Consider the following 13,063-nt stretch of genomic DNA (forward strand, 5'->3'; position numbering starts at 1 on the left):
CCTAAAAGTCCAGGGGATTCAACAATTTTGGCCATAGCTGTACAGTGCTGCCTTGTTTTTAAATGTTATGTCCATTATTATTTTCTCTAATACTTTGGTATATTACCATTCCACACAGTTCTACACTGTGGTGCATCAAAAGGAGATCAGTCGTTCTTTATTTAGTATGTTGTGTTATAGAACACCACTGTCTTACATATATAAAAATGTAAATCTTTTGTGGTCAATAAATAGCTGTCATTATTTACTATTGTTTGCGTCATGAAAGAGGAAGGAATACAGAAAGGTGTATTCATATGGAAATGTTACAAGCCATACCTGTGCACCCCAAAATTACAGCATGTTTCTGTGTGAGGTCTTCCTGCTTTTAAGTGCAGATTTTCTGTGAGCCCTTAAAAAAATGTAAAAAACAGTCTTTTTTTTTTTCCCAATCCCCAGAAATGAAAATAAATCAGAAGAAATTGTGAAGCTCTACAAATGTCATGGAAATCTTCGGGTGCCAGCTTGCTTTGACTGATCTTTTTTTTTTTAAATGTCGAAGCTGTCTAGCCAGGCTATTTGTGGCAATTTAACTCAATGTATTCCTTGAAAAATCTGTAGCGCAGTAATGGAGACTGTGGGGGCTTACATGTAAATAGACTGACATGATACAAAAAGCTAAAAAAATAAATGAAAAGATTTTCATAACGTAGCATTCAGGAGACTGATCTAACAGTGATGTGGAGAAGGTGCCCAAAGGTTTAGCTCATTTCATTTTGCAGAAGGCAGATTTGGTTCCCTTTGTTGCAGTCATTTGATCTCTGAGGGGTTGCTCAGTTGTGTCCTGGAAATGATTGTTAATGGCAGGGAATTATTATCCCACCCTGGGGTACCTGTAATAGCGCTCCTCTAACCCACTGCTGCTACTGGTCTAATTCGAGTGCTATGTATTTATATACTTCTGCATTCTGACTAGAATGCTAATCCTATGCAAAACCTTTTTTTCAGGTTCGTTCCCAGTACAGTACAGCAACTCTAATTGCAATTATCTGGGTTCTTAGGGACTGAACAGACTTCCCCACACCCCCACCCTACACTGAAGGGACCCTCCAGCGCAGGGCACATTGACTTAGGGGGAGGTCAAAGCATTGTGACTGCTTTGCTAAGCATGATAACAAAAAAAAAAATAAGAAATGTGTATTTTAAAATATGAAAATATACAAACCCAATAATACACTCTGGTCATCAAGTAACGTAACGTAAAGTAACACAGTACAATTGAGTTGTTTTTTAAACTTGTTGCCTAATAGAGAAACAAGTCCACGAGAACAATTTAAACAAATAAAATCTTCATTATGACAAAGATGTAATACTTTCAGTCCAGTCTCCAGTTTGAAGCTCAGCTGTAGAGGCAGTCCACGTGGCAGACAGGCTGGCGATCAATGGAGCTGCAACCCCAGTGCTGCTGTCTCTGTGTCACGGAATGGTGAAACCCATGCCGGTAACCATGGCAACACAGGGGGGGTACAGATCCGGAGCATGGAGGCTGAGCGCTGCCAAGTGTTTGATACCCCCCTTGGCAGCATAATTAAATTATCCAGTTGTACACACTCACATTACATCTGTCCTCAGCTGGAAAGATAGACTGTCCTGGAGGAAAAACTGCTTATATTTATTTTTCTGTTAATTTAGTTTGATGCCAAATGAGTCCTTAAAAAAAACAAAACATTGACATCAATAGGAGGCAACATCTGATTTGTATTTTAAATAAATAAATAAATAAATAAATAAATAAATAAAACATTTTGCTACATTTAAGTACCTTTTCCCAGTGTGCATCAATATGAATGCATCAACAGCACATTGAAAATTGTGAAAGCCAAATAAAAGTTTGGCTCAAAAACAAAACAAAAAAACAAACAAAACTATTAATGATATTTTTTAAACAGCAGGCGATGTAAATAAAACGCAGTACAGCTTGCACTAGTTGTGTGGCCAAGGAAGGTCGCTTGTTTTATTTATTTTTCCTAAATAAACATTTTGCTGATTAAATCTTAAGTTGCAGACAGAATAATGTCAGAAAAGAAAAACAACCACGACTAAAAACAGTATCTCCAGCCCAACATAAACAACACTTTGGACTCTAAAGACCTTTTGATTACTTGTTTGTGTTTGTGTTTGTCTGTAAAAGCTCAAATGTTTATGTATTCAATTCTTCCACCTTGTCTTCTAATATTTTCTTTCTTTTGTTGAGAGTTATGGTGGCTTTCCACTTCTTTTCGAAGACCTTGTTTAATGCACACAGTGATGCATTTCCTGCCCTTGTCAAGACGCTGTCAGCTTTGTAGTCAGTGTTTGAGCCACGTGTTCAGCCACCTCCAGTCCTCTGCCTTCCCACCACAGGGGTTATTTATTGCCTGCAATACCTCACGCCTCATCTCTCTAAAGCACGGGGTTCATAAATGCTAGACATGGGCAAGTGCCTAAGATTGTCAGTTAAAAGAACTGGATTTTCAACCTGTCACCAATCAAAATGCTCTTTTTTCTACAGGGTTTTTTTTTCTCCTTTTTTATACAAGGTTACTGTGGTATACCATAGTAAAAGCACAGAAAGGTGCAGTAAAACCTGCTTAACTACAGGGATTCTATATGCATGGGGAAAAAAAACAGCAAAACGAGGGTAGAATATGTATACCATGTTTTCTTTATCATTATTATTATTATTATTTATTTGGCAGACAGCATTATCCATGGCACAGGTGTTACAGGGCAGTACAGGTGCTTACAAACTACAAAATAAAAATCTCTAAATGCTCAGTGTTTCTCCAAGGTGTTGGTGCCTGGTGATAAACCAAGCTACCAGCACACAAATGTTTGGTATTAATCTCTGATAGTCCCAATGCTTCTATGGAAATGCAGTACCGCCATGTAAAAAGATATACTAGTTTGCTGTGTCTAAAGTGCCCTAAATTTCGGATTCCAACCATCTTCATGCAAAACCCTCTACAGTATATTCAGGTTTTGTTATAGCACATCAGTTCCTACAGATTTCCAGGGTGTGGTCTCTTAAGAACACAAGAAAAATTATAAACAACTGTAGGTCATTCAACCCATCAGTGATAATCCTCTTCCTAGTATCTAATTAATCTCAAAATGTGTCAGGTCTTAAAGGATCCTTTTGATATAGCATCAACAAGATGACTAGGTAGCCCATTCCATAGCCTCACCACTCTCTGTTTGAAGAAGTGTTTCTTTCCCTCTGTCATAAATCTATTTCCACTTAATTTCCAACTGTGTCCTCTGGTCCTGATTTCTGGTTGTTCTTCTTTGGAATTTCTCCAAGGCTAGAAGGTAATGTGGTGGCACCTTGGTAAAGTTATGTCATAGTAGCCTGGTCAGTGCTTCCCTTTCAGCACCCACTGTACAGAAGAGCCTGGCTGGTTTGCACAAAGCACATATAGATCTTGTAACCTTGTCTCGTCTTCAGAGGTTGATCAATCCTGTTATGGTATCAAACTCATACTGTCAGCTGAGAGAATCTGCTTTCACTCCTCTTTGAGAACTTGAATGGTTTATTTTCTATTAAATGAAGAACTTCTATGATTTATAATTCTTATTGTGAAGTTGTTTGAATTTTGTATGTGTTTATATGTATCAAGACATATGAAGTACACCCCTCTGCTGAAGGTGCAGTGAAGTGATCTGAAATCACTTCACTGATCTGTTGTTTATTATATAATAAACTGTTGGACAGCAGATGTTTGCAGTTATGTAACACAACCTTTCATTCTAAGGACTTGAATAGACAGAATCAAATGCATATGTTAACTCTGAAACATCTCTAAAGGGTCAGTGCTATAAGTCCTCCTCTGCTCTCTCTCTCATTTCTGAGGAAATATTCACCCAGAGGTCTAACTGCAAAGAGATTACATCTTTTTTTTCAATTTTTGGAATCGCCAATTATTTTTCTCTGCAATTTGGTAAGCCCAATTATTATTTATTTCAACAGTCATGAGTGTAATAGCCTGGACTCGAACTGACGACCTCCAGGCTATAGGGTGCATCCTGCACTCCACGTGGAGTGTCTTTACCGGATGCGCCACTCGGGAGCCCGAGATTGTTTTTTTTAAACATGGGTCATAACTTTAACCACATAGGTAGAGGATCACGTGTGGGATCATCGACTGTATTCTCTGCAGTCAAAGTGTTAGGAAGTAGCTGGAGCAGGGACCAGGGCTTTATTTGAATGATTATTATTATTATTATTTATTTCTTAGCCGACGCCCTTATCCAGGGCGACTTACAATTGTTACAAGATATCACATTACTTTTACATGCAATTACATTATTTTTTACACATTATTTTTACATACAATTACATTATTTTTTACATACAATTACCCATTTATACAGTTGGGTTTTTACTGGAGCAATCTAGGTAAGGTACCTTGCTCAAGGGTACAGCAGCAGTGTTACAAGGTAAACAGACAAGGTTTTTTTGCTATTTTAGTGCTAGCTTCTTTGGCAGCAGGAGATTATAAATCCATTACAGGGTGTGGATTTGAATTTAATTTTTCTATTGTGTGCGTATTTCTTTTGCCTACAATGGGTGCTAAAGTGCGTTCGTAAAACCACACCTCGGCTCCCAATGACACTTAGCACTGGGGAACATAAAATGTTCTATAATGTGCTGCCTATTGTTTTAAAACTTATCCAAGACATTGTTCCAGTTGCCAGGTCATATTACAGGGTGTGTTATGGGTGTGCCGCTCCTGTCTTTACCTATCTTTTCCAGTGTTGTGGAGGCCAGTGCCAAAAAGTAAATCTCTTCTGGTGGAAAGATAATATCAATTGTAATCCAATTGAGCTGGGTGTGTTCAGTCTTGAAGTGTCTGACATGAAGTTGGATATTGAGGGTCATTTTTGCACAAAGTCCTGCTTCTTTGAGGGTGGGGTGCAGCAATAAGAGCTGAGTCTCAGTAAATTGAAGCTAAACTACTACTGTACAAGAGCCAAATAAATAAGGGACTGCTTATTGTAGTTGAACCTCTGGTTTGGGTTTATTTTTACCAAATACAAATTAAAGTGAAGACTTGAACCAACACAAATATAGTTTTGGTGTTAGGTATATATGTAGCAGTCATATCTTATTTGGCAAACTTTGATAAAAAAATAAAAAATGTGTGTCCAAAAAGTAGTAGTATTAGACCCTGTGGCAGGGTGAAAGCCCTGCCGGTGCACAGGTGTGTGTGTGTTGATGTGGGGAATAAAGGGTTGGCAGGGAGGGGGTTAAATTTCTGTCAAAACAGGTGGTAATGTGGCTGGAGCGTGAATTGAATTATGAGTAAATGATTAATTAAGGCTCCAGTCACAGGTGTATAAATAGGGTGATCAGGGGTGGTGGGATGATTTGAGTTGATGTTGGTGAGAGGTGAAGGTGTTTCATGTGATGTTGGTGACAGGTGAAGGTGTTTCATGAGATGTTGGTGACAGGTGAAGGTGTTTCATGTGATGCTGGTGACTGGTGAAGATGTTTCATGTGATGTTGGTGACAGGTGAAGGTGTTTCATGTGATGCTGGTGACTGGTGAAGGTGTTTCATGAGATGTTGGTGACAGGTGAAGGTGTTTCATGTGATGCTGGTGACTGGTGAAGATGTTTCATGTGATGTTGGTGACAGGTGAAGGTGTTTCATGTGATGCTGGTGACTGGTGAAGGTGTTTCATGTGATGTTGGTGACAGGTGAAGGTGTTTCATGTGATGCTGGTGACAGGTGAAGGTGTTTCATGAGATGTTGGTGACAGGTGAAGGTGTTTCATGTGATGTTGGTGACAGGTGAAGATGTTTCATGTGATGTTGGTGACAGGTGAAGATGTTTCATGTGATGTTGGTGACAGGTGAAGGTGTTTCATGTGATGCTGGTGACTGGTGAAGGTGTTTCATGTGATGCTGGTGACAGGTGAAGGTGTTTCATGTGATGCTGGTGACAGGTGAAGGTGTTTCATGTGATACTGGTGAAGGTGTTTCATGAGATGTTGGTGACAGGTGAAGGTGTTTCATGTGATGTTGGTGACAGGTGAAGGTGTTTCATGTGATGTTGGTGACAGGTGAAGGTGTTTCATGTGATGTTGGTGACAGGTGAAGGTGTTTCATGTGATGTTGGTGACAGGTGAAGGTGTTTCATGTCCCGTGCTGTCCTGTCTTGTTTCTTTGTTTACTTTCTTGAGTGTTTTTGTCGACCTTTGGTTTTGGCCCTTGTGCCTGGTATTTTGTTAATGTGTTTTGTTAGTGTTTTTGTGTTTTATTTTATATTAAACGTGTGCATTAGCGGTGACTCTCCCTGCCTACACTTTCCACTTTATGCCAATAAGCCCAGTTTGTTTTTTTTAGATTCCATGAGCAGTGCTTATTTAATAAACCCAGTTTGTTTTTTTTAGATTCCATGAGCAGTGCTTATTTAGTTTGTCTGAACCTAGACGCGCACCCCAAACTTTTTATTTATTTCTTTTCTAAATCTCGGTCCGTTAAGTTTGAGAACTACACTGAAATGTATTCTGCGTTAATGTATTCTGACGATGCGCTCGCATAGCCGGGTTTTTCCGGTTTTGGAAAAATGGAAAGTTGGCAACCCTACTAATGCATACATCTGTGCTTCATCCAGGCCGACAGGCGCAAACCACGATGGCAATGTGTGAGCGAGTGCCAGCGAGAGTTTGGCTATATGTAATATGATCATGCTTAGCTGAATCTGTGACTGGAAGCATGAGTTCTGCATTATAAAAATGTATCTTTCACTTTGAATATGTTTCTTTTAGGGACGAAAAGACATGCAACAGTGTGCAGACTGTATAAGTACATTCCTGATGGTTTTTTAGTCATACTCGGGTCAATAGACACGTCCAGTATTAGTAGAACCAAGTTTATTACACAGTGGTACTTCTAAATAACCTACATGTACAACTTGAGTTTGAAAGCAGTATATTTACAATATTTATTTAGTACACCAGCTGTCATTCAATAATATCTCAGTTTGTAGTAGGTAGTGCTTCAGTAGGATTTAGTCTGTTATTCCCCTAGGTGCTATTATGCACAGCTTTATGTACAGCACACCCTCGTTATAACGAACCTGTTGGGGTCCAATCCTTTTGTTCGTTATATCGAGAGGTTTGTTATAGAGAAAGGACAATCAAAATGAACGATAAACTGTTGGAGTAAGTTAATGAGATGAGATTGTGAATAAAAGTAGAATGACATGTACCTGTTCATTTCATGTATGCAGTATTCTGCCTTTGCTTTATCCTATTTGTTAAAGAATTAAAACGCAGTACAAAATGCAAAAATCATGATTATAAGTTTAACTTTTATTCAAAATCAATGACATGAATCATTTCAAAGTGCACCAAGTCTTAATTCAACATACAAGAATCCCAAACTGAGTTTTTATTCCAAATCAACCCGACATGAAAAGTTTGACATAAAAATGAATCAGAGCTTCAAGTGCTTTTCTGACAACCTATATTCACGACAGAGATATGCCTGTGTTACTACTTTTTTTCTCAAATGATCAATATAGTTTCGAGCTTTGTTGCAACATAAAATGATTTTCGTTTCGGAGGCATGGTTACACACAGGTCGCATCCCATGCGTACAGGATGTTGACAGTGTGTGTTTATGTTATCTTTTTATTTTTATTTTTATTTGGGGTCCAGGGGCTAGGTTCATTATAATGAAGGGCGTTGTAGCGAGGGTGTACTGCACTTGCCGATTCTTCCTGAGCAACATCCGAAGAATCCGACCCTTCCTCACCAACTATGCTACCCAGCTCCTGGTCCAGGCCCTGGTACTCTCCCGCCTAGACAACTGCAACTCCCTCCTGGCTGGCCTCCCTGCGTCCGCCACCCGTACGCTCCAGCTCATCCAGAACTCTGCTGCCCGCATGGTGTTCTCTCTGCCTCGCTTCGCCCACGCTACTCCACTACTCCGCTCGCTCCACTGGCTCCCGATCACCGCTCGCATCCAGTTCAAGACTCTTGTACTAGCCTACAGATGCCTTGATGAGACTGCACCCAGCTACCTCCAGACCCTCATCTCTCCCTACACCCACACTCGACCTCTCCGCTCCGCCTGCACTAGAAGACTAGCTCTACCTCCGCTAAGCTCCCCTGCCTCCAGAGCCCGCTCCTTCTTCACCCTTGCTCCGCAGTGGTGGAATGACCTTCCTACAGATGTCAGGACTGCCCAGTCCCTGACCACATTCCGGCGCCTCCTTAAGACTCACCTCTTCAAACAGCACCTGTAGAACTCCTCTGTTTGTATCCTGGGACACTATCACCCTTCATATAAATGTGCTTTATTTTGCTCTTATCTGCCCCCTATTTTACTGCATTTAATCCTGTACTTCAGAATACTGTAATCTGCCAAGTGTTTAACCTGTGGTACTTTGTATTTAATCACATCCTGATGTAACTATCACTATTTAATCATATCCTGATGTAACTATCACTATTATCTGCTGTATTATTGAATTTTGGTTTGTCACACTTGTACTTTGCTTGAACGAAAGTTATTGTATTTCTTGCTCTTATTGTATTACTTGTATTGTAACACTTGAAATGTATTTGCTTACGATTGTAAGTCGCCCTGGATATTTAGATTTTGGTGTAAACTGGATTGGTAAAAAAGAGGACATTTTGGATATGTAGAGTTTAGAGTCATACACCAAAATACTACTCTCTTTCCTGTTGGAATCTTAAAGACTATTGTAAAGGATTGTGTATTCTGTGCTTATGCTGGTTTCTCTTTCGGACATGTTAATCTTGAAACCCATAGATCTGCATTATAATTTCCATATAATCTACGGTAATATGGGATCAGTGTTTACCTACTCTATATAGAAGTGGGTCATAAAATAATTTATAGTAGTCCTATTTGTGACCTACATGTAAGTAGTGACGGTGTAAACTACGGTGTGTGTAATAATAGAATTAGTGACTGCCAGTGCACGGGATATTCCCATATAATCTGATCCATGAATCAGTGAGCCTCGTATTTGCTTTCCATGGGGCGGTAAATATTTATATAACATCGATGCTCAATCTAATTCGTCGGTTGACTGCAGTAGACAAGGTCATACTCTGCCAGACATGCCCGTGACGTCAGAGGCAGCAAGACACGCGTCAGCCTCTGACTGAATCTTCAAATAAATACCCTTCCATTTGAACCTACTAATCGGATCCCAGGCAAAGGGATATGCAACACCACAGATAAACAGAACACTCTGATTCATTCTGGGGTGAAACTAGGCCAGTCTGACACGGGGTTAATGCGCAAGTGTTTGAGATCGTGTATTTACCAGGATTGCATCTTCTACATTATAGACTACCTTTATATGACTGGCTGTTTTTATTAAATGATTTAAATGTGAAACATCAATCTGCTTTTTTGTATTCACCAATTGCATTAATGCTAGGGTGTGCACCTAGTATTATGCCGGTAGTACACAAAAATGTGAATAATTGATTTAAAAAAATATCAATTCTATTCGGACGTTTCGGACTACAAGTCCTTCAGCTGGATGGAAAACGCAGTGCGTAAACAAGTTGTCTTTCAATATATATATATATATATATATATATATATATATATATATATATATATATATATATATATATATATATATATATATATACGCACGCACACACACACACAATACAAGTTCCTTATAGTTCTTAAACATTAGCCAGTGTCTTTCAAAAGTATTTCAATCGCGTAGAGGACATGAACCAACAACCTCACCTACACCTCTTCACCCCTCGTCTTTTACACCTTCACATTATCGCCAATTATGGGCCACGCTATCATGTCAGGGCAGGACTATGTAATATCTTGCATGGCTATTCCATTACATAGGAAGATTAAAGGAGAGGGTGGACTGCACTAAATACCTAAGGCATGGAAATGAACAATGTACCTCCCAAAGACCTCACACAAAGTTCCATTCGCTATTTCTTTCCGACAACACTTTCAGCACAAGTTGTTCACCGCATATGTTTCACAACCCTGCGACCACTTGACAGCACATTAAGACGTGACTTTATCACGTTCACTTTTATGGGAGATTTAAAGGCTAGAGCATCAAATAGAATAATAAACAAATACATCTGAAACACCATAAACCGCCATTAGGGTTTTACTGAATTTCCAATCAGAACACTTACTTGTTCAAATAATAATAATACAAAATATATATCATATTATATCTATTTAGTTCAAATGTATTAATATCTAATATAATCCCGAAATATGAATCGCATTTAAAAGAGGGACATTCACTCAGAATTGCATTATTCACACCTGTTGTTCCAAACCATGTAGGCACGCTATATTCAAACCTTTTTTCATTATTTATCTCTCAAGGGTTTCTTACGGTTATTGTGTTATTTGTTTATTTGTATGAGTTATACACATGTACATCTCCATAGGAGTAAAACAGTTCAATATTCTACACGTGAAGTACGAAAGCGGTGCTCTCCCTGCCCAAGAGGACCCCCCCCCCCCAGGACTACACCCCTGTCAGAACAAAGCAACTTCACAAAAGGCAAGAGCAATTGTTGCTGGACAAAATTACAAATTGCTGTACAAACAACAACGATTACAATTCACATCCTAAAGAATCCGTGTTTACTATGTTTACAGACCAGGTCCGTATTCTGACGTCACGCCTGTGTTTCTTATTGGCCCTCTGCTGACTGACTTTTCGATACGCTTATCCCTATACAGTATATCGTTTCTTTATATCCCATATTGCGAACAGCATTGTCACCGAGGTCTGGGTTGTGTAATGTTGGCGATTAAAGCATTATACATTAACGTTTTTGTAGCGCTTAGATACTACAAACAGCAGCGAATTTTAATACTGGAAAGACCTATCTGTTACCTCTAACCAATCAAAATAGACCCCTACCCACCATTAGCCTAATACATTCTTCAACTATATTACATTGTACATGCCTGACCATCATATCCCAGAGAAAATTGTACCCACGTGTGCATGTATATGGGCCATTGCGGTGACTTGATTTACAGTGAAGTGGAACCGCCGCTGTTACTTATTCGCTTTTTTAAAAAAGAGAATAACACAACAATTGCAATTATATTAAGCTAACACCAGAAATACCATATAGGCCTACTATTGCAGTGTCTTTGCTTTATTATTTGTTGTCGATAAAGCAGCTATAAGTATAATGCAACAATTACGGTACAATGATTGCCAGTAATAGGTGTTAACTATACATCACCCTCTTTATAAATATTGTTAAAAATGCATAATTAAACTCTAAACATCAGAAGTGTTAAAAGAACAGAAAATAGGTAAGGCAGATGGGGTTGTGCTAATGCTGCGTGAGCGTGTTGTCGCTCTTATCTCGATGCCTGCGGTGGCGGTACAGCAGGTACACTATGTTCTCTCGTCTGTGACGTTGTGAGGAGTGCGTGTGTCACACCTGAGCTGGGGACAGACACTGCCTGCTCTCTCTGGGTCCGGCAGTTGACCTGACCAGCAAATCTGTCTCTGTGTCCACTCGCTCTGTAATCAGCACCGCTGCTGTCCGCCCTGCAGAATGTCTGTAAAGCACACAGGCCTATAACAGGACGCAACACAATCCACACACAGGCGGAGAGCGGCGCGAACCAGGGATTTTTCGCACTAAAATACATCGCCGATACCGCTGTACGAAAGAGCCTGCTCCCTTACAAAGGGCGTATATCGGCCTTATGTCTTTGTGTGTGATTACATCACCTACCAGCCCTGCTACTGCCTTCTTCGTGCATGATACATTATCCTCACTGGATTCAAATGCTTTATAAATCGGCCATATGACGTCATGAAGACTTTCAGAGCCCAGGGAAAAGCAGCGCTCAGCAAAAGGAGCTTATGTGCACTGGCCATAAAAGGAATTTTCTTTGACATGAGGAAGTATTGCGAAATCGGCTAGCGAATCATCGTAAAGTGATTGATATAGTCAAATAGGCAGTTGTCAACCAATAATAGCAGAATGTAAAATAAACGACAGTATTCAAAAATAACTAAATAGGCCTACTTTCACCTGAAGAAGAGACCTCTGAGGTCTCGAAAGCTTGTGATTAATTATCGTTTAGTTAGTCCAATAAAAGGTATCGCATCTCCCTCTCTTTGTCTAAATAAAATAAACAAATTCAATAATTGATAATAATGAAGAAAAAAAAAATCAAAAAGTCCAGCATTAGAATTTAACCACAGCTCCTCGCCGGTTAAACAAATCTGCAAATCCTATAGTAGTTTTACGAATATATTCACCACATCACATTATTCTGTTATGGCAATACCCCTGTACGCTAGAGTTCAGTAAACTAATCGGGGGTAATGAAGACAAGTACACATTATGGATGTGACCGGCCGCTAAACCCCTCCTGTCTCTTCATCTGCAGCATCTCCGATACCGGGGTAAAGCGCAGGGCTGTGGTGTGCTGCTACTAGAATACTCCAGTTGTAGTATACCGGTATAGTACCACGTAGGTGACAGTCATCTCCTCAGCTAAAGATTACGAAAAGGATCGCGATTGCATAGATATCGATCTACCTAACTAACAATAAAAGTAAATACAACTATCGTTCATATATAATACTACGTGCATACTTAAATATTAAATACCATAATCTAGTTCTATAGCATTCAGAGAAAAAATAATGCAAGGATATTCCATTTGTGTATAGGCTGCGACTTCCTTTAAAATATTTAATTCTCTCCAAGTCACTGACAGATTTAAAGACATGTGGAGGCAGACACACACACAAACGCGATCGCAGACCCATGTTCTGGTAGTAAAATATAAGCCGTTTGAAAAAAAGGGAATCCCTTCTGTCTCTTTCGTCACCTTAACCAAGGAAACCCACACGCATGTTCTCTGACGCAATTGCCCATTTTAGGAAACATGCGTCAATGGTTCAGACCAAAGCCTGCACTGCATGGGGGTGTTTGGGAAATTGTCAAGAAACTAAAAACGTAAAAAGGTGTTAAATCTTAAACATTATTCAGACTTTAGTCATT

Source organism: Acipenser ruthenus, chromosome 5 (genome assembly GCF_902713425.1).
Source record: "Acipenser ruthenus chromosome 5, fAciRut3.2 maternal haplotype, whole genome shotgun sequence".
NCBI lineage: Eukaryota > Metazoa > Chordata > Actinopteri > Acipenseriformes > Acipenseridae > Acipenser > Acipenser ruthenus.